Source organism: Canis lupus, chromosome 4 (genome assembly GCF_048164855.1).
Source record: "Canis lupus baileyi chromosome 4, mCanLup2.hap1, whole genome shotgun sequence".
Classification (NCBI taxonomy): Eukaryota; Metazoa; Chordata; class Mammalia; order Carnivora; family Canidae; genus Canis; species Canis lupus.
The window spans coordinates 995,591-1,018,655 of NC_132841.1; the positions used below are offsets into that span (position 1 = coordinate 995,591).

At 41.1% G+C, this 23,065-nt stretch overlaps 1 long non-coding RNA gene across 2 annotated transcripts; it reads right to left on the reverse strand.

The window, feature by feature from the left end:
* Positions 1-22,920, reverse strand: LOC140631702 (uncharacterized). Of its 2 annotated transcripts, XR_012029197.1 has the most exons (3): positions 22,772-22,920; positions 19,746-20,623; positions 1-148 (listed from the first exon to the last, which is right to left on the reverse strand). It is a non-coding gene; the product is annotated as an uncharacterized lncRNA (long non-coding RNA). The 2 variants fall into 2 exon arrangements; XR_012029196.1 differs by lacking the exon at positions 1-148 and having other exon boundaries at positions 19,664-20,623.
* Positions 22,921-23,065: the final 145 nt, after the last annotated feature.

Consider the following 23,065-nt stretch of genomic DNA (forward strand, 5'->3'; position numbering starts at 1 on the left):
TTTTCTGTTTACAAATATGGGACCTCACCTCAGCCAGAAGACTGACCCTGGACCCACCCATGCCTATCTAAATGAGGATCCTGAAGGTTCTGTGGAGACTGGTCTTGTCCCTGACCCCAGATGCAGTGTACAGTGCTCTGGCATTTTCCTAGAGAAAATAAACAAATGATAAACATGTAGACAACATGACTAACCATCAGAAAAATGCAAGCCAAGAACACAATGAGATATCACATCACATGCATTGGAAGAGCTAGCCTAAAAAAGACAATGCTGCTGAGAATGCAGAGAAAAGGGAACCCTTGGGCACTATTGTTGAGATCGCACATTGGTACTGTCACTATGCAAAACATATGGTGGTTCCTCAAAATTTAAAAATAGAACTACCATATGATCAAGCCATTCCACTTCTGGGACCATATCCATAAAAAACAGAAAAATGTGTCCAGGAAATATTTGCATCTCCATGATCAGGAAGCACTGTTTTAAACAACCAAGACATGAAAATGTCCATGCCCATCAGTGGTGACTGGATAAGGAAGTGTTAGCTATAGAATGGAATATGAATCAGCCATAGGAAAGGAAATCTTGCTATGTGTGATAATGGTACTGGACTTTGAAGGTATTGTGCCAAGCAAAATAAGTCAGAGAAAGGCAAAATATGGTTTTATACATATATATTCACTTATATGTGGAGTCTAAAACAAAAATAAAGAAGAAAAACTAATTCAGAAAAGGGGATCAAACAGAAGTATCCAGAATGGGAGTTGAAGGGATGGTGAAAAGACACAAACTTTTAGTTTTAAGATAAAGAAGTAATAGCGATTTACAGTACAATATGACGACTACAGTGAATACTACTTTCTGGTGTATCTGAGAGGTGGCAAGAGAGTAAATCTTGAGAGTTCTCACCACAAGGAAAATCTTTTGCTTTCTTTTTTATTTACCTTATTTTCGTTTCTGTTTTTGTTTTAGCAGGGTATATACATCTTCCTCATTTTTTAAGTTTTTAATGTATTTTTTGGAGTTCTATTTGCCAACATAGAGTATAACACTCAGTGCTCATCCCATCAAGTGTCTGTCACCCACCTCCCTTTCTACTACCCCTTGTTCAATTCCCAGAGTCAGGAGTCTCATGTTCTATCACCCTCTCTGATATTTCCCACTCATTTTCTCTCCTTTCCCCTACAACCCCTTTCACTATTTTATTATATTCCCCATATGAGTGAAACCATATAATGATTGTGCTTCTCCAGTTGACTTTCTTCACTCAGCATAATACCCTCCAGTTCCATCCACGTCGAGGCAAATGGTGGGTACTTGTTTCTAAAGGCTGAGGAATATTCCATTGTGTGTGTGTGTATATATATATATATATATATATATATATATATATATATACACACATCTTCCTTATCCATCCATCTCTTAATGGACATTGAGGCTCTTTCCACAGTTTGGCTATTGTGCATATTGCTGGTATTAACACTGAGGTTCAGGTGTCTCGGATTTTTATTGCATCTGTATCTTTGAGGTACATCCCCAGCAGTGCAATTACTGGGTCATAGGGCAGATCCATTTTTAACTCTTTGAGGAACCTCCACATAGTTTTCCAGAGTGGCTGTACCAGTTCACGTTCCTGCCAACACTGCAACAGGGTTCCCCTTTCGCCACATCCTATCCAACATTTGTTGTTTCCTGTCTTATTAATTTTCACCATTCTCACTGGTGTGAGGTGGTCTTTCATTGTAGTTTTGATTTGATTTTCCCTGATGACAAGTGATGCGGAACATTTTCTCATGTGCTTGTTGGCCATGTGTATGTTCTTTGGTGAAATTTCTGTTAATGTCCTTTGCCCATTACATGATTGGCTTGTTTGTTTCTTGGGTTTGGAGTTTAAGAAGTTCTTTATAGATCTTGGATACTAGCCCTTTATCTCATATGTCATTTGCAAATATCTTCTCCCATTCTGTAGGTTGTATTTTAGTTTTGTTGACTGTTACTTTTGCTGTGCAGAAGCTTTTAATCTTGATTAAGTCCCAGTAGTTCATTTTTGCTTTTATTCTCTTGCCTTTATAGATGTATCTTGCAAGAAGTTGCTGTGGCCAAGTTCAAAAGGGGGCTGCCTGTGTTCTCTAGGATTTTGATGAATTATTGTCTCAATTTAGATCCTTCATCCATTTTGAGTTTATCTTTGTGTATGGTGTAAGAGAATTGTCTAGTTTCATTCTTCTGCATGTAGCTGTCCAATTTTCCCAGCACCATTTATTGAAGAGATCATCCTTTTCCACTGGATAGTCTTTCCTGCTTTGTTGAATATAAATTGACCATAGAGTTGAGGGCCCATTTCTGGGTTCTCTATTCTGTTCCATTGATCGGTGTCTGTTTTTGTGTCAGTACCATACTGTCTTGATGATCACAGTTTTGTAGTACAACTTGAAATCTGCAATGGTGATGCGCCCGGCTCTGGTTTTCTTTTTCAGTATTCCCCTGGCTATTCAAGGTCCTTTCTGATTCCACACAAACCTTAAGATTATTTGTTCCAACTCTGTGAAGAAAGTCCAAGGTATTTTTGACAGGGATTCCACTGAATGTATAAATTGCCCTGGGTAACATAGACATTTTCACAAAATTAATTCTTCAATCCATGTGCGTGGAATATTTTTCCAGCTCTTTGTATCTACTTCATTTCTTTCAGACGTGTTCTGTAGCTTTTAGGGTATAGATTCTTTATCTCTTTGGTTAGATTTCTTTCTAAGTATCTTATGCTTTTGGGCGCAATTGTAAATGGGATTGACTCCTTAATTTCACTTTCTTCAGTCTCATTGTTAATATATGGAAATGACACTGATTTCTGGCCATTGATTTTGGATCCTGCCACATTGCTGAATTGGTGTAGGAGTTCTAACAATCTTGGAGTAGAGTCTTTTCGGTTTTCTATGTGCAGTATCATGTCATCTGAAAAGAGGGAGAGTTTGACTTTGCTGATTTGAATGCCTTTTATTTCTTTTTGTTGCCTGATTGCTGAGGCTAGGACTTCTAGTACTATGTTGAATAGCAGTGGAGAAAGTGGACATCCCTGTCTTGTTCCTGATCTTAGGGGAAAGGCTCCCAGTGTTCCCCATTGAGAATGATATTTGCAGTGGGCTTTTCGTAGATAGCTTTTAAGATGTTGAGGAAGTTCCCTCTATCCCTACACTCTGAAGAGTTTTGATCAGGAATGGATGCTGTATTTTGTCAAATGCTTTCTCTGCATCTATTGAAAGGATCATATGGTTCTTGTTTTTTCTCTTGTTGATATGATGAATCACATTGATTGCTTTATGAGTGTTGAACCAGCCTTGCATCCTGGGGATAAATCCCACTTGGTCATGGTGAATAATCTTCTTAATGTATCCTATTGTATCCTATTGGCTAGTATCTTGTTGAGAATTTTTGTATCCATGTTCATCAGGGATATTGGTCTGTAATTCTCCTTTTTGGTGGGGTCTTTGTCTGGTTTTGGAATTAAGGTGGCGCTGGCCTCATAGAATGAGTTTGGAAGTACTCTATCACTTTCTATCTTTCCAAACAGCTTTAGTAGAATAGGTATGGTTTTGTCTTTAAACGTTTGATAGAATTTCCCTGGGAAGCCATCTGGCCCTGGATATTTTTGTCTTGGGAGGTTTTTGATGACTGCTTCAATTTCCTCCTTGGTTATTGGCCTGTTCAGGTTTTCTATTTCTTCCTGTTCCAGTTTTGGTAGTTTGTGGTTTTCCAGAAATGCATCCATTTCTTCTAGATTGCCTAATTTATTGGCATATAGCGCTCATAATTAGTTTTTAAAATTGTTTGTATTTTCTAGGTATTGGTGGTGATCTCTCCTTTCTCATTCGTGATTTTATTAATTTGAGTCTCTTCTCTCTTCTTTTTAATAAGGCTGGCTAATGGTTTCTCTATCTTATTAATTGGCTTTCTGATGCTGAATTGTAATCCAAATTTTGGAATTCTTTGACAGAGAGTACTTTTTCTGATTCTTTCTTTTGTGGTGAAATCCTCCTTCTAGTCATTTTGCTCAGTGCAGAGTGGCTGTATCAGCGGGCTGAGTCAAGAATATCAACCACGATTTAAAAAATTTCACCCTAGATGATTCTGACGAGGTCAGAGACAAGAAAATGAAAATAAAGATTAGAGCAAAATAAAACAAAAGGCCCACTAAAGTTAAAAACAAATTTTAAAACAAACTAGTGGGGAGGGGCAAGATGGCAGAAGAGTAGGGTCTCCAAATCACCTGTCCCCACCAAATTACCTAGATAACCTTCAAATTATCCTGAAAATCTACGAATTCGGCCTGAGATTTAAAGAGAGACCAGCTAGAATGCTACAGTGAGAAGAGTTCGTGCTTCTATCAAGGTAGGAAAATGGGGGAAAAAGAAATAAAGAAACAAAAGGCCTCCAAGGGGGAGGGGCTCCGCGAGGAGTCAGGCGAAGGCCGGGGCGAGTGACCCCAGGACAGGAGAGCCCCGTCCCGGAGAAGCAAGAGCTGCACCAATTTTCCCGGATGGAAAGGCCTCACAGGGATTTGGAGCAGGACCCCAGGAGGGCAGGGATGCCCTCAGGTTCCCTGGACACTAACAGACACCTGTGCCTCGGGGAGAGTGCGCCCAGCTCCCTAAGGGCTGCAGCACGCAAGGCGGGACCCGGAGCAGCTCAGAGGGGCTCGGGCGGTGGCTCCGCGAAGGGGGCTGCGCGGCCGGGAGCGCGAATCCAACAGCGCAGGCCCCGGAGCACAGGGCGCCGGGACACAGCCCAGGATCCGGCCTGCCCCGGGACAGGCAGAGGCCGGGAGGGCCCAGGACAGCGAGGACGCTCCTGCCCCGAGCTGAGCAGATCAGTGGCCCCACCCCGGAGCCTCCAGGCCCTGCAGACGGAGAGCTCTGGAGTTACTGCGGGAGCTGACTCCAGGGCTCCAGACCTGCCCCCGCCACTGGGGTTGTTCCTCCTGGGGCCTCACGGGGTAAACAACCCCCACTGAGCCCTGCACCAGGCAGGGGGCAGAGCAGCTCCCCCAAGTGCTAACACCTGAGAATCAGCACAACAGGCCTCTTCCCCGGAAGACCAGGTAGACGGACAAGTTCCAGGGGAACTCAAGGGACTTAAAGTATACAGAAACAGAAGATACTCCCTTGTGGTTTTTTTTTTTTCTTTTTGGTTTGATTCCCCCACTCCTTTTTTTTCCCTTTCTTTTTTGCTTTCTCTTTTTCTTCTCTTTATTTTTCTTTTTTCTTCCTTTTTTCTTTTTTCTTTTTCCCTTTTCTTTCCTTCTTCCTCTCCTCTCTTTACCTCCTTTTCCCAATACAACTTGTTTTTGGCCACTCTGCACTGAGCAAAATGACTAGAAGGAAAACCTCACCTCAAAAGAATCAGAAACAGTCCTCTCTCCCACAGAGTTACAAAATCTGGATTACAATTCAATGTCAGAAAGCCAATTCAGAAGCACTAATATACAGCTACTGGTGGCTCTAGAAAAAAGCATAAAGGACTCAAGAGACTTCATGACTGCAGAATTTAGATCCAATCAGGCAAAAATTAAAAATCAATTGAATGAGATGCAATCCAAACTAGAAGTCCTAATGACGAGGGTTAACGAGGTGGAAGAATGAGTGAATAACATAGAAGACAAGTTCATGGCAATGAGGGAAACTGAGGAAAAAAGAGACAGACAATTAAAAGACCATGAAGATAGATTAAGGGAAATAAACGACAGCCTAGGGAAGAAAAACCTATGTTTAATTGGGGTTCCCGAGGGCACCAAAAGGGACAGAGGGCCAGAATATGTATTTGAACAAATCATAGCTGACAACTTTCCTAATCTGGGAAGGGAAACAGGCATTCAGATCCAGGATATAGAGAGACACCCCCCCCAAAAAAAATCAATAAAAACCGCTCAACACCTTGACATTGAATAGTGAAACTTGCAAATTCCAAAGATAAAGAGAAGATCCTTAAAGCAGCAAGAGACAACAAATGCCTGACTTTTATGGGGAGGAGTATTTGGGTAACAGCAGACCTCTCCACAGAGACCTGGCAGGCCAGAAAGGGCTGGCAGGATATATTCAGGGTATTAATGAAAATAACATGCAGCCAAGAATACTTTATCCAGCAAGGCTCTCGTTCAGAATAGGAGAGATAAAGAGCTTCCAAGATAGGCAGAAACTGAAAGAATATATGACCACCAAACCAGCTCTGCCAGAAATATTAAGGGGGACCCTGTAAGATAAAGATGAAGCCCAAAGAAATCCACAAAACCGGGACTGAATAGCTATTATGATGACAATAAATTCATATCTTTCAATAGTTACTCTGATCCTCAATTGGCTAAATGGTCCCATCAAAATGTGCAGGGTTTCAGACTGGATAAAAAAGCAGGACCCATCTATTAGCTGTCTACAAGAGACTCATTTTAGACAGAAGGACACCTACAGCCTGAAAATAAAAGGTTGGAGAACCATTTACCATTCAAATGGACCTCAAAAGAAAGCAGGGGTAACCATCCTCATATCACATAAATTAAAGTTTATCCCAAAAACTGCAGTAAGAGATGAAGAGGGACACTATACTATATGTAAAGGGTCTATCCAACAAGAGGACCTAACAATAATGAATATTTATGCCCCAAATGTGGGAGCTGCCAAGGATATCAATCAATTAATAACCAAAGTAAAGACATACTTAGCTAATAGACTCATAGTAGGAGACTTACACATGGCACTTTCTGAAAATGACAGATTTTCTAAGCACAACATCTCCAAAAAAAAAAAAAAAAAAAAAAAAAAAACAAGGGCTTTAAATGATACAGTGAACCAGATGGATTTCACAGACAGTTACAGAACTTTGCATCCAAATGCAACTGAATACACATTCTCCTCAAGTGCACATGGAACTTTCTCCAGAATAGACCACATACTGGGTCACAAATCAGGTCTCAACTGAGACCAAAAGATTGGAATTCTCTCCTGCCTATTTTCAGACCATAATGCTTTGAAACTTGAACTCAATCGCAAGAAGAAATTTAGAAGAAACTCCAATACGTGGAGGTTAAAGAGCATCCTGCTAAAAGATGAAAGGGTCAACCAGGAAATTAGAGAAGAATTAAAAGATTGATGGAAAAGAATGAAAATGAAGATACAACTGTTCAAAATCTTTGGGATACAACAAAAGCAGTCCTGTGAGGGAAAAACATCACAATACAAGCATCCCTCAAAAACCTGGAAAAAAAATCAAATACAAAAGCTAACCTGGCACTTAAAGGAACTGGAGAGAGAACAGCAAATAAAACCTACAGTAAGCAGAAGAGACATAATAAAGATTGGAGCAGAACTCAATGAAATACAGACCAGAAAAACTGTGGAACAGATCAACAAAACCAGGAGTTGGTTCTATGAAAGAATTAATAAGATAGATAAACCATTAGCCAGCCTTATTAAAAACAAAAGAGAAAAGACTCAGAAATTAATAAAATCGCGAATGAAAGAGGAGAGATGACCACCAATACTAAGGAAACACAAACGATTTTAAAAACATATTATGTGCAGTTATATACCAAGAAATTAGGCAATCTAGAAGAAATGGAAGCATTTCTTGAAAACCACAAACTACCAAAACTGGAACAGGAAGAAATACAAAACCTGAACAGGCCAATAACCAGGGAGGAAATTGAAGCAGTCATCAAAAACCTCCCAAGACACAAAAGTCCAGGGTCAGATGGCTTCCCAGGGGATTTCTATCAAATGCTTTTTATTTTGTTTTATTTTATTTTATTTTATTTTATTTTATTTTTTAAAGATTGTATTTATTTATTTATGAGAAACACACACACACACACACACACACACACACACACACACACAGAGGGAGACAATGGCAGAGACACAGGCTCCATGCAGAGAGCCCAGCATGGGACTCAATCCTGGGTCTCCAGGATCACACCCTGGGCTGAAAGCAGTGCTAAACCACTGAGCCACCTGGGCTGCCCACTATCAAACGTTTAAGAAAGAAACAATACCTATTCTACTAAAGCTGTTCTGAAGGATACAAAGGGATGGAATCCTTCCAAACTCAGTTTATGAGGCCAGCATCACCTTAATCCCAAAGCCAGACAAAGACAAAAAAAAAGGAGAATTATAGACCAATATCCCTGATGAACACAGATGCAAAAATTCTCAACAACATACTAGCCAATGGGATCCAACAGTACGTTAAGAAGATTATTCTTTGTTTTTTTGCCCATTTCATGATTGGATTGTTTGTTTCTTTGGTGTTGAGTTTAATAAGTTCTTTATAGATCTTGGATACTAGCCCTTTATCTGATAGGTCATTTGCAAATATCTTCTCCCATTGTGTAGGTTGTCTTTTAGTTTTGTTGACTGTTTCTTTTGCTGTGCAGAAGCTTTTTATCTTGGTTAAGTTCCGATAGTTCATTTTTGCTTTTGTTTCCCTTGCGTTCATGGATGTGTCTTGCAAGAAGTTACCATGGCCAAGTTCAACAAGGGTGTTGCCTGTGTTCTCCTCTGGGATTTTGATGGAATCTTGTCTCACATTTAGATCTTTCATTCATTTTGAGTTTATCTTTGTGTATGGTGTAAGAGAATGGTCTAGTTTCATTCTTCTGCGTGTGGATATCCTATTTTCCCAGCACCACTTATTGAAGAGACCGTCTTTTTTTCCAGTGGATAGTTTTTCCTGCTTTTTCGAATATTAGTTGGCCATATAGTTGAGGGCCGATTTCTGGATTCTGTTCCATTGATCTGTGTCTGTTTTTGTGCCAGTACCACACTGTCTTGATGACCACAGCTTTTTAGTACAACCTGAAACCTGTCATTGTGATGCCCCCAGATATGGTTTTCTTTTTTAAAATTCCCCTGGCTATTCGGGGTCTTTTCTGATTCCACACAAATCTTAAGATGATTTGTTCCAACTCTCTGAAGAAAGACCATGGTATTTTGATAGGGACTGCACTGAACGTGTAAATTGCCCTGGGTAGCATTGACATTTTCACAATGTTAATTCTTCCAATCCATGAGCATGGAATATTTTTCCATCTCTTTGTGTCTTCCTCAATTTCTTTCAGAAGTCTTCTATAGTTTTTAGGGTATAGATCCTTTATCTTTTTGGTTAGGTTTATTCCTAGGTATCTTATGCTTTGGTGCAATTGTAAATAGGATTGACTCCTTAATTTCTTTTTCTTCAGCCTCATTGTTAGTATATAGTAAAGCCACTGATTCTGGGCATTGATTTTGTATCCTGCCACGCTGCCAAATTGCTGTATGAGTTCTAGCAATCTTGGAGTAGAGTCTTTTGGGTTTTCTATGTAGAGTATCATGTCATCGGCAAAGAGGGAGAGTTTGACTTCTTCTTTGCCAATTTGAATGCCTTTAATGTCTTTTTGTTGCCTGATTGCTGAGGCTAGGACTTCTAGTGCTATGTTGAATAGCAGTGGTGAGAGTGGACATCCCTGTCTTGTTCCTGATCTTAGGGGAAAGGCTCCCAGTGTTTCCCCATTGAGAATGATATTTGCTGTGGGCTTTTCATAGATGGCTTTTAAGATGCTGAGGAATGTTCCCTCTATCCCTATGCTCTGAAGAGTTTTGATCAGGAATGGGTGCTGTATTGTGTCAAATGCTTTTTCTGCATCTATTGAGAGGATCATATGGTTCTTGCTTTTTCTCTTGTTGCAATGTTGAACCGACATTGCATCCCAGGGATAAATCCCACATGGTCATGGTGAATAATCTTCTTAATGTACTGTTGGATCCCATTGGCTAGTATCTTGTTGAGTATTTTTGCATCTGTGTTCATCAGGAATATTGGCCTATAATTCTTTTTGGTGGGGTCTTTGTCTGGCTTTAGGATTAAGGTGATACTGGCCTCATAGAATGAGTTTGGAATTATTCCATCTCTTTCTGTCTTTCCGAACAGCATTAGTAGAATAGGTATGGTTTCTTCTTTAAACGTTTGATAGAATTCCCCTGGGAAGCCATCTGGCCCTGGACTTTTGTGTTGTGGGAGGTTTTTGATGACTGCTTCAAGTTCCTCTCTGGTTATCGGCCTTTTCAGGTTTTCTATCTTCCAGTTCCAGTTTTCGTACTTTGTGGTTTTCCAGAAATCCGTCCGTTTCTTCTAGATTGCCTAACTTATTGGCATATAACTGCTCATAATATGTTTTAAAATAATTTGCATTTCCTTGGTATTGGTGGTGATCTCTCCTTTTTCATATATGATTTTATTATTTAGAGTCTTTTCTCTTTTTTTTAATAAGGCTGGCTAATATTTTATCTATTTTATTAATTCTTTCAAAGAACCAACTCCTGGTTTTGTTGATCTGTTCCACAGTTTTTCTGGTCTCTATTTCATTGAGTTCTGCTTGAGTCTTTATTAATTCTCTTCTTCTGCTGGGTGTAGGTTTTATTTGCTGTTCTTTCTCCATTTCCTTTTTTTTTAAAATTTTTTATTGGAGTTCAATTTGCCAACCTATAGCATTACACCCAGTGCTCATCCCGCCAAGTGCCCCCCTCAGTGCCCATCACTCACTCACCCAACTCCACGCCCACCTCCCCTTCCACTACCCCTTGTTCATTTCCCAGAGTTAGGTGTCTCTCATGTTTTGTCACCCTCACTGATATTTTCACTCTTTTTCTCTCCTTTCCCTTTATTCCCTTTCACTAATTTTTATATTCCCCAGTAGTTCCTTTAGGGGCAGGTTTGCTTGTGTATTTTAGTTTTTCCCAGTTATTTAAGGGATGCCTGTATTGCAATGTATTTCCCTCTCAGGACTGCTTTTGCTGTATCCCAAAGATTTTGAACGGTTGTACCTTCATTCTCATTAGTCTCCATGAATCTTTTTCATTTTTCTCTAATTTCCTGGTTGAGCCTTTCATCTTTTAGCAGGGCATTCTTTAAACTCCATGTGTTTGAATTTCTTCCGAATTTCTTCTTGTACTTTATTTCAAGTTCCGAAGCATTATGGTCTGAAAATAAGCAAGGGACAATCACAATCTTTTGGTATCAATTAAGATCTGATTTGTGACCCAGTATGTGGTCTATTCTGGAGAAAGTTCTCTGTCCACTTGAGAAGAATGTGTATTCCATTGCATTTGGTTATAAAGTTCTGTAAATATCTGTGAAATCCATGTGGTCCAGTGTATCATTTAAAGCTCTTGTTTCTTTGGAGATGTTGTACTTAGAATATCTGTCATTTATAGAAAGCACCGTGTTGAAGTCTCCTAGTATAAGTGTATTATTATGTAAGTATATCTTTACTTTGGTTGCTCCCACAGTCGGGGCATAAATATTCATGATTGTTAGGTCCTCTTGTTGGATAGTTCCTTTAAGTATGATATAGTGTCCCTCTTCATCTCTTACTACAGTCTTTGGGATAAACTTTAATTTATCTGATATTTGGATGGCTACCCCTGCTTTCTTTTGAGGACCATTTGAATGGTACATGGTTCTCCAATCTTTTATTTTCAGGCTGTAGGTGTCCTTAGGTCTAAAATGCATCTCTTGTAGATGGCAAATAGATGGGTCTTGCTTTTTTATCCAGTCTGAAACCCTGCGACTTTTGATGGGATCATTAAACCCATTCACGTTCAGAGTTACTATTGAAAGATATGAATTTAGTGTCATCATAATACGTATTCAGTTCTTGTTTTTGTGGATTGCTTCCTTGGGCTTCCTCTTTCTTTTACAGGGTCCCATTTAATATTTCTTGTAGAGCTGATTTGTTGGTCACATATTCTTTCAGTTTCTGCCTATCTTGGAAGCTCTTTATCTCTCCTTCTATTTGAATGAGAGCTTTGTGGGATAGAGCATTCTTGGCTTCAGGTTCTTCTCATTTAGGATCCTGAATATATCCTGCCAGCCCTTTCTGCCCTGCCAGTTCTCTTTGGAGAGTTCTGTTAATCTAATACTTCTCCCCATATAAGTTTGGGATTTCTTGTCTCTTTTGCTTTAAGGATCTTCTCTTTATCTTTGGAACTTGCAAGTTTCACTATTAAATGTTGGGGTGTTGAATGGTTTTTATTGATTTTAGGGGGGATCTCTCTGTCTCCTGGATCTGAATGCATGTTTCCCTCCCCAAATTAGGGAAGTTCTCGGCTATGATTTGTTCAAATACACTTTTTGGTTCTCTGTCCCTTTTGCTGCCCTGAGAACCACAATTAAACGTAGATTTTTCCTTCTGAGGCTGTCATTTATTTCCCTTAACCTTTCCTCATGATCTTTTAATTGTTTTTCTCTTTTTTCCTCAGCTTCCTTCCTTGCCATCAACTTTTCTTCGATGTCACTCACTCTTTCTTCTACTTCATTAACCCTTGTTAGGACCTCCAATTTGGATTGCTTCTCATTTAATAGATTTTTAATTTTGTCCTGATTAGGTCTAAATTCTGCAGTCATTAAGTCTCTTGAATCTTTTTTGCTTTTTTCCAGAGCCACCAGTAGCTTTATAATTGTGCTTCTGAGTTGGCTTTCTGGCATGGAATTGTAATCCAACTCTGTAACTCTGTGGGAGAGAGTACTATTTCTGATTCTTTCTTTTGTGGTGAGTTCTTTCTAGTCATTTTCCTCAGTGCAGAGTGGGTAAAAAAAATCAATCAAACAAAGAACAAAAAACAAAATCAAAAACAAACAAGGAGGGGTATTCTCTGGTTCCTTATACTGTAAATCCCTCAACTTCCCCTGGAGCTTTCCAGCACTGCTTAGTGGAGAACTTGTTCTTCCTCCTCCTCCCAGCTGGTCTTCTGGGGGAGGGGCCTACTGTGCTGATTCTCAGGTGTGTACACCTCGGGGATCTGCCCTGCCCCCTTCCAGGTGCACGGCTCAGTGAGCTGTTTATCCTCTGAGGTCCCTGTTCCCTGGCGCCCTGAGTCTCCCAGGCACAGGGTGACACCAGGAGGAACAACAACACTGGCGGCAGCCAGGCCGTCAGCCCTAGAGTCAGCTCCCATAGTAACTACCACAGTCTCCCAGTCTGCACTGGCCTGGATGCTCCGGGGTCGGGGGGTGCTGATCTGCACAGCTCAAGGGCACTCAGCGGCAGGAGTGTCCTCGCTGTACTGTGCCCTCCCGGCCTCCACCTGTCCCGAGGGGAGCGCAGGATCCTGGGCTGTGTCCCCGTTGCCCTGAGATCCAGGGCCTGTGCTGCTGGAATCACAGTCCTGGGGCCTCACAGCCCCCTCCGCCTGGAGCTGCCGCCTGAGCTTCTCCCGAGGCCCTGCTGGGCACTCGCTCCAGCCCTTCACGGAGCCCAGGCCATGGTATGTGGCGTGCTCTCCCCTGGGGCACACTTCCTGTGTTAGTGACCCCATGAACCTGGAGGCTCCACTCCCCTCCTGGGATCCTGCCCGAGTTCCCTGCAAACGCCTTTCCCTCAGGGAAGATTTTTAAATTTTCTGCTTCTCTGGGCCTGGGCTTTCCTGTTCTGGAGGCTCCCACCACTGGGCCTTAGCCTGGCTCCTTGCAGATGGGGGTGGGGAGCTCCCCCACTGGATTATTTTATTTATTTATTTATTTATTTATTTATTTATTTATTTATTTATTTATTTATTTATTCTCTCTTCCTACCTTGTTAGAAGCTTGAACTATTCTCTCTGTAGCATTCCAGATATTCTCTCGTTAAATCTCAGGCTGAATTAGTAGGTTCAGGATGATTTGAAAGTTATCTAGGTAAGTTGGTGGGTACAGGGAACTTGGGGACCCTATTCTTCCACCATCTTTCCCAGCCCCCTCAACCCTGCATTTTTTGATGGGATCATTTAGCCCATTCACGTTCAGAGTTTCTATTGAAAGATATGAATTTAGTGTCATTGTAATACCTATTCAGTCCCTCTTTTTGTGGATTATATCTTTGGGCTTCCTCTTTCTTTTATGGAGTCCCCCTTAATATATTTGTAGAGCTAGTTTGGTGGTCATATATTCTCTCAGTTTCTGCTTATCTTGGAAGCTCTTTATCTCTCCTTCTATTCTGAATGAAAGCCTTGCAGGATAAAGTGTTCTTTGGCTGCATGTTCTTCTCATTTAGGACCCTGAATATATCCTGCCAGCCCTTTCTGGCCTGCCAGGCCTCTGTGGAGAGGTCTGCTGTTAATCTGATATTTCTCCTCATATAAATTAGGGATCTATTGTCTCTTGCTGCTTTAAGGATCTTCTCTTTATCTTTGGAATTTTCAAGTTTCACTATTAAATGTCAGGTGTTGAACAGTTTTTATTGATTTTGGGGGTGGACCTCTCTATCTCTTGGATCTCAATGAGTGTTTCCCTCCCCAAATTAGGGAAGTTCTCAGCTATGATTTGTTCAAATATGCTTTCTGGCCCTCTGTCCCCTTCGGCACCTTCTGTGACCTCAATTAAATGTAGATTTTTCCTTCTGAGGCTGTCATTTATTTCCCTTAACTTTTCCTCATGATCGTTTAATTGTTTTTCTCTTTTTTCCTCAGCTTCCTTCCTTGCCATCAACTTTTCTTCTATGTCACTCACTCTCATCTACCTCATTAACCCTTGTTGTTAGGACTCCAATTTGGATTGCATCTCATTTAATTGATTTTTAATTTTGGCCTGGTTCGATCTAAATTCTGCAGTCATGAAGTCTCTTGATTCCTTTATGCTTTTTTCCAGAGCCACCAGTAGCTTTATAATTATGCTTCTGAATATGGTTCTGAATTGACATCGAATTGTAATCCAAATTTTGTAACTTTGTAAACAGAGTACTGTTTCTGTTCTTTCTTTTGTGGTGAGTTTTTCTTTCTAGTCATTTTGCTGAGAGCAGAGTGGCTGTATGAGCAGGCTGTATCAAGAATATCAACCACATATATGTATACAATGGAATATTACTCAGCCATTAGAAATGACAAATACCCACCATTTGCTTTGATGTGGATGGAACTGGAAGGTATTATGTTGAGTGAGGTAAGCCAATCGGAGGACAAACATTATATGTTCTCATTCATTTGGGGAATATAAAAAATAGTGAAAGGGAATAAAGAGGAAAGGAGAAAAAATGAGTGGGAAATATCAGAAAGGGAGACAGAACATGAAAGACTCCTAACTCTGGGAAACAAACTAGGGGTGCTGGAAGGGGAGGTGGGCAGGGGGTGGGGGTGACTGGGTGACAGGCACTGAGGTGGGCACTTGACGGGATGAGCACTGGGTGTTATTCTATATGTTGGCAAATTCAACAGCAATAAAAAATAAATTTATAGATTAATAATAATAATAATAATTTATAAAAAAAGAATATCAACCACAACCTAAGGAAATTTCAGCCCAGATTCTGCCAAGATCAGAGACCAGAAATTGAAAACAAGATCAGAATGAAATAAAAACAAAAGCACCACTAAAGTTAAAAACAAATTTTAAAACAAAGTAGTAAAAAATAAAGACCAAGAATCCCAAAGAAGAAGAGAAAAAAAGAAAAAAAAGGAATAGGAAAAAAAGGAAGAGGGACTGGGAGATGGTGATGGTGATGAAGTTGTAGTGGAGGGAGAATGAGGGGTTCTAGAGGGTGTATCTTTTTTCTGAGTATATTAAGTTCTGTATGTTAGAAGATGCTCAGTCCCAAAGTTATATAAACCAGAAATACTTGTAGAAGGCCCCAACATTGACCACCAAAACATAAATGAGATAAAAGAGGGGGGCAAATGGGAATGAGGAATCTCACAGAATGAACCAGCACGGTATATCACTTGGTTCTGGGTGCATGCTGGTCATGTTTTAGAAGGTATTAACTTCCCCCATTGCAGAGCAAAATGAGGCAGAGAAAACAAAAAAACACAAAACAGAAAAAAAACCATATATATATATCTCCCAAAATTCAGTTGAGTATGTTGAAGGGAATCTAAAAGTGGAAAATATATCTAGGACCTGTAATTGTAGAAATATGAAAGTAAAAAGGAAGAATCTTAAAAATGAAAAGGTGGTAAAATATTGTAGTTAAGGTGGGAAAAGTGAAAAAAGAATTGCAAATTTACAGTCTGATATAAAAACGAGTTGTACTTGGGCAGCCGAGGTGGCTCAGCGGTTTAGCACCCACTTGATCCTGAAGACCTGGGATTGAGTCCCACGTCGGCCTCCCTGCATGGAGCCTGTTTCTCCCTCTGCCTGTTTCTCTGCCTCTCCCTTTCTCTCTGTGTCTCTCATGAATAAATAAATAAAATGTTAAAAAAAAAAAGAGTTGTACTGGAAAAAGGAAGAAAAAAATAGGAGGGGTACCCTGTAGTTCTATATACTGTAAATCTCTTGACCTCCCCTGGAGCTTTCCAGCGCTGCTTGGTCAAGAACTTGCTCTTCTCCTGTCCTTCCAGCGGGTCTTCTGGCGGGGAGGGAGGCCTGCTGTGCTGATTCTCAGGTGTGTGTACTTGGGGGAGATGCCCCCCCACCCCCGCCATATGCCGGGCTCAGTGGGAGCTGTTTACCCTGTGAGTCCCCTGTTCCCTGGTGGCCCTGCCTCTCTCAGGCACATGGTGAAACAGGGAGGAACAAGCACACTGGCGGCGGCCAGGTCTCCAGGCCTGGAGTCAGCTCCCCACAGCAACTGCCACAGTCTCGTGGTCTGCACTGGTGTAGGTGCTCCTGGGGCAGCAGGGGAAACTGACCTGCACAGCTTGGGGGCCCAGCAGGAGAGTCCTCGCTGTCCTGTGCCCTCCCTACCTCTGCCTGTCCCGGGGGAGCGCAGGATCGTGGGCTGTGTCCGCCGGCACCATGGGATCCCGGGCCTGTGCGGCTGGAACCGCGCTCCTGGGCCGCCGCTCCCGAGGCACAGGGCGCAGCCCCCACCCCGGGCTTCTGCGAGGCCCCGGCTGCGCTCCGCCGGGTCCCGAGCGGCCGCGTGCAGTGCGCCCTCCCCCAGGCTCTGCTGCTAGTGACTCCGGGAGACTGGGGGCTCCACTGCCTCTTCTGAGACTCTGCCCAATTTCCCTGCTAAACGCCTTTCCGTCAGGCAAGAATCTGGTGCAGATTTTTAAAAGTTCCTGCTTTCCTGGGACCGGACTTTCCTGTCCTGGAGGCTTTCGCTGCCCTGCCTTAGCCCGGCTCCTCGCGCCCCGCCCCCCTTGATTCTTTTTCATTTTTTTCCCGCCTTCCTGCCTTGTTAGAGGCGAAAACCCTTCTCTCTTTAGCGTTCCAGCTGTTCTCTCTTTAAATCTCAGGTCAAATTAATAGGTTTTCAGGATGGTCCGAAAGTAATCTAGGTAAGTTGGCGGGGCCAGGTGAGTTGAGGACCCTATTATTCCTCCGCCATCTTGCCCCACCCCCTCAGGTTTATGAATTCTTTTTTTTTTTAAGGATTTTATTTATTTATTCATGACAGACACAGAGGGCGGGGGGCAGAGACACAGGCAGAGGGAGAAGCAGGCTCCACGCAGGGAGGCCGACGTGGGACTCGATCCCGGGCCTCCAGTATCATACCCTGGGCTGAAGGCGGCGCTAAACCACTGAGGCACCCGGGCTGCCCAGGTTTATGAATTCTTACCAAAAATAGCCTACCTGGTTCTCCAGATCTGCAACTACTCTAGGGAAAAAGCCAAACAAATTCAAAACGCAAAACCATATGGGAATGAGTAAATTGTACAGGCTCTAAGGTGTGCTATCAATTTTTTTTCAATAAGGTACCTTTATTGTCATTTTTTCTTCCAGTTTTATTGAGATATAATTGACAAATAATAGCGTTTAAGTTTAAGGTATATAGCATGATGACTTAACCATTTCACAATATATAGAAATGTTATCACAATTTTGGTTAACATCCATCACCCCATACAGCCACAAAAATTTTTTTTTTGCCCATGTGATGAGAACTTTTACGATCTACTCTCAAATGTACCACACTGCATCGGTAACTGTGGTCATGTTGTACATCCCCAGCACTTATTTATCTTATGACTGGAAGCTAATACTTATGACCACCGTCACCCAACTCTCTGGCACTCCTGCCTCTGGCAACCACAAATGTGATCTCTTATTCTGAGTTTGGGGTTCTCTTTAGATTTCACATATAAGGGAGGTCATATAGTATTTGTCTTTCTCTGACTTAGTTCACTTAGCATAATGCCCTCAAGGGGCATGTAGCTGCAAATGGCATTCCCCTTTTTTATGACAGAATAATATTCTGATATACATATGATATACATATGTGGCCAGGTAGTAGATATTCCAGCTTTTGTAGGCCATATAGGGTATCTGTAACATGTTTTCCTGTGTGTGTGTGTGTGTGTTTACAACTCTAAAATTGTAAAAATATTTTTTAGGCATTTTTAACTTGAGGGCTGTACAAAAATAGGCAGAGAAATGGATTTGGCCTACAGACTGTAGTTTGCTAGCTCCCAACTTACGATTATTACAGCTGCTAAAAAGATTTCTTGAGTCTGAGCAAGAGATTCTCAGACAGACTGACACAGAGAGAGGGAGACAGATGATAGATAATCAAATAGATGATTAGATTAAATAATTAGATAAATTAGACAAGTAGATTAGATAAATACAAGACAGAAATACGTTTATGTATTTTTATTATACATATATTTATACATCTACTTGCCTTTCTACACACATACATTCTTGTATATTATCAATAGTTCAGTTAGAATGATAATGGTAGGTAGGTAATTCCACACACACACACACACACACACACACACACAAAGCCTTGAATCTAAATGCTATATTGCTAAGTCTTGCTTTGCTTGGCAAGACTGGTTCTACTGTATGGGAGCTCAGAAGGAAACACAGACCATAATGTAACTCTCCTCAGTGTGGCAGGCTTTGTCTCTTACCATCTCTCTCTGGGAGCACCTTCTGAACTAACTTAACTCCTCAACTCTTAGCCACTTTGGAGTTTATAATAAAGTATTGTTGACTAACATCACAATGCTGGGCATTAGGACTCCAGAATGTATTTATTGACTTAGTTGCAAGTTTGTATCCTTAAACAATATCTCCCCCATTCTGCCACCCCTCCAACCTCTGACAACCACCATTCTACTCCATTTTTATGAGTTCGGTTTTTTTAGATTGCACATATAAATGAAATCACACATACTGGTCTTTCTCGGTCTGATTTAGGTATTGACCTTCCTCTCTGATTTATTTCACTTATCATGAATGCCCCAAAAGCCCACCCATGTTGTCACAAATGGTGAAATTTCCATCCTTCTTATGGCTGAGTAATATTCTACTGTGTGTGTGTGTGTGTGTATCACATTTCCTTTATCCACTCATCCACAATGAACACTTAGGTTGTTTCTATATCTTAGCTATTGTGAATAATACTTCAATGAACAAGGGGTGCAGATATCTCTTTAAGACTCTGATTTCAATTCCTCTGGATATATATCCAGAAGTAAGATACCTGAGTCACATGGTATTTCAATTTTTTATTTTTTATTTTTTTATGTAGGCTCCACACCCAGCATGGAGCCCAACATGGGGCTTGAACTCATGACCCTGAGATCAAGACCTGAGCTGAAGTCAAGAGATGGACCCTTAAGCGTCTAAGCCACCCAGGCACTCCTAATTTTTAATTTTTTGAGGAAGCTTCTTATTGCTTTCTATAATGGCTGCACCAACTTATGTTCCCACAAACAGTGTACAAGTGAACTATATAGTTTAGATCTTTATATCAAGAGACTCCTTGCTCATAAGCCCCACAATTAAACAAATGAGGTTCTTTTTTTTTTTTTTTTTTAACAAATGAGTTCTAGAGTCAGAGCTGGGCTTACCTCCCTGGGTATGTTCCATAAGCATGCTGAGTCTTCTCTTATTTATTTGATTGGCCATTTTCACATGGGGGTCAAGTGCAGTAAGTCAGATGAGTCCTATAAATCCCTGAGCAAAACTTCTCCATCAGTATTAGCTAGTGGTGTTCCTGTGGCATCTCCCCTGAAACCACACAAGTGCAGTGGTCACCTAGATTTCTAGTTCTCCAACTGCTACATTTTGGGTCTTCCCTCCAGTAAATTTTCTGCCACCTTGAACTTCCTCACATCTGAGCCTCCAAAAGATTTTGTTCCAGTTGAGTTCCTAATCAGAAAGAGCAAAGCTCTCCTTGTTAAAGACTCCTCTCCACCACCTCTACTGCACCCCACCCCACCCCACGGGAAACCAGCATAGCTGAAAGTCAGTTGTACTTGGAAATGGATGCATTTCATTCATATTTGCAAGTACAGACAAAGATCCCCTTCAGCAGCAGCTGAGCTTCTCATCCTCAGGAATCTGCAGTCAGCAAGTTTAGCTGCCCATTGCTCCAAAAGCCGATACTTAAGATAGGAGCTTTGGATGGAAAGGAATAGGAGCTTTACTCTGTTGGCCAGCCACCTGGGGAGAAGATGGTGGACTCTTGTCCAAAGGCCAACTCCAAGGTTTCAGCCTGGCCCAGAGGTTTTTAAAGGAATAAACCTTTAAAGGGCAGTTAGTTAAAGGCGTGCAGTGGTCTGTAACATTTCTTGATTCTGTGCGGACTCGATAGTTGCCAGCTACAGATGTTATTGCAGTGCTCAGAGTTGTGCAAGAGATCTGGTTCCTCGATGCCCAGCAGGTGGTGCAGGAGAGTCTGGTGAGGTACAGAAGTGCTCTGATCTTTCTATCCAGAATGCATGACCTATGGATATGAGAAGAATCAGTCAGGTAACTAGTAACTAGCCTACCTAAGTAGGCTATGTAAGTAGGCTTACAGACTACCAGATCGGCCAAGGGGCCGAGGCAGCTTCAGGCTGGGGCAGATCTTGGAGCAGCATATCAGCCTTTGCCAAAACACTGCAGGACAGTTGGGCAGCACTCAGCCTACCAGCATGAGGTAAAAGGCTTTTTATTGCATTGATCTCTTGAAATTGTGTCCAGTGTCTTTGAAAATCTCAAGACAAATTTTTCATAAGTGCTAGATTCCAGCCCTTGCCTAAATATTTAATATACCTTAAATCTAGATAATAATTGTTTCAGGCATGTTAAATTTTGCAGCACTTTCCAGCGGCACACAGGCTCTCCCCAGTGGAAGCCTTTAGAAATCCTAGCCAGGAAGTGGCCAGAGGCTGGAGCAGGGAAGAAAAGGCAAAGAGACAGGCAGCATTGGGGGAAGGGGGAGGGGCAAACATTTCATTCTGTTGCAGGTAAATTTTCCTCAGTTAAGGATGCCAACCCGGGGATAAATGTTCTTACAAGCTTCTGTTCTTCTGTTTTTCATTTGAAAGGAAAAGTCAGGAGCTTGGGGTTAATTATATATATATTTTTAATTTTTTTATTATAATTTTTAAGGGAAGCATATTCTCCATAAACCCAGCATTGGATGCCCCAATAAAGGATGAGTTGGATTTAACTAATTCTTTTCCAAAGAACTGCAGTGGGGCACTAAACCAGAATCCACATCTCTGAGGTTCCCCAGAGGCTCCAGAGAAATTGGATTCCATCAATCCCTGGCACCCAGGATTTCCTTTTCTGTTTTGTTTTTAATCCTCCGTGATCTTTAAAGAACAAACAAACAAACAAAAAACAACTAGAATCATGAAAGACTTTTTTTTTTTTTTTCAGAATAAAGATACTATGACCATGCTAAAGAACTTTGGGGAAATGTCAGCTATTCTAAGGGGAAAAATTCAAACGTCTATTATATATAACCAAACAGGAATAAACTCTTTCAACATTTGATACATATATACTTTATTGAATAGATTTTGGAGAAAGTCTTTTCAAAGTTAAGGGTATATATTCCATACAGTTTCATCCTTTCGCTTAACATTATATTGTGTTGTTAAAATTTATCAATATCATGAGTATCGATGGCTTCCATAATGCTGCAAAATATGGATGTATCGTGATTTCTTTTTCCTTCTTTCCCTTAGTTCTTTCTCCTCTCCTTCCTTCCTCCCTTCCAATCTTCCTTCCTTCCCTCCTTCCTTCTGGATGCCTTATTTGATAATCACCTTTATGCATTCACACCATTTAAATAGTCAAGGTGATCTATAAGGTGGGAGAAACAGCAGCCTCCACCCCCCACCATATTTCCCACTCCTCAAAAGCAATCAGTAATTCTTTTAGCAACTATTGTGCTATTTGTTGCCATATGCTTAAATAATATGCTTATATCAGAAGTTCTTAATTTTTAAACTTTAGCCATTATCTATTTTGTTTCTACCATATGACCCCCTCCCCAGCACACACACACACACACACACAAACACACACATACCCCTACATATCTCCCCTCCTACATCCTCCCAATCCCAATATCACTTTGTGACTTTAGTTAGACCAATATTCATTATTTGGATTATTACAACCACATAAACCCTATTCACAGCTGAGCCATGGCTTGCTCTACCACAACTATTCTTTTCCTGTATTTTGTTTCATTTTTTCTGAAGTTAAGGGAAACAAACAAAAGTTGTTTTGTTCTTTGTTTCTTTTTCTTAGGTTTCTAAGTACTTTTCACCATCTCAGCAACAAGCTCTATTCTAGTTGAACAAACCTCCTTTCCATATTTTGAAACCTTGGTCAGGCTGCCATTGTCACATTTCTATGGCAGTCACTCACAGGACATTTGATGTACTCTTGCTCTCTAGGTCCTTAGTCGGAGGGGAAGTGTGGAGTATTTCCCTTCCCCCACATCTTATGTAAGACCTTCTTCTGCACTGGATCCTGGGGTTCCTAAATTCCATTTCTTTATTTACTAACTGGGTTTATTCCTAATTTCCAGGGGGCATCATGTCCTCTTGGCTTCCTGAGCAAGTGTCTGTAATGTAAAGTTTTTACTCACATTTAAACGATTTAAATGAGTATGTGGCTACATCAAGAGGTCTAAATTTAAAATTGTTTTTCCACAGGTGTTGGGAGGCACATTTCTCCACTGTCTTCTAGCTTTCCAGTGTCATTGCTGAGATGTGCAATAGCATTTGGATTCTTGTGTGTGACATAAATCCCTTCTCCCGCCCTTCCCCAGAACTGTAGAATTCTGTCATCAGTGTTCTAAAAGCTTAGCAACGTGTACTTGGTAAAGGGTTGTTTTGTTTTTAATAGTTTCATTCTCAATATGTGCAGCTGGTAGGATGTG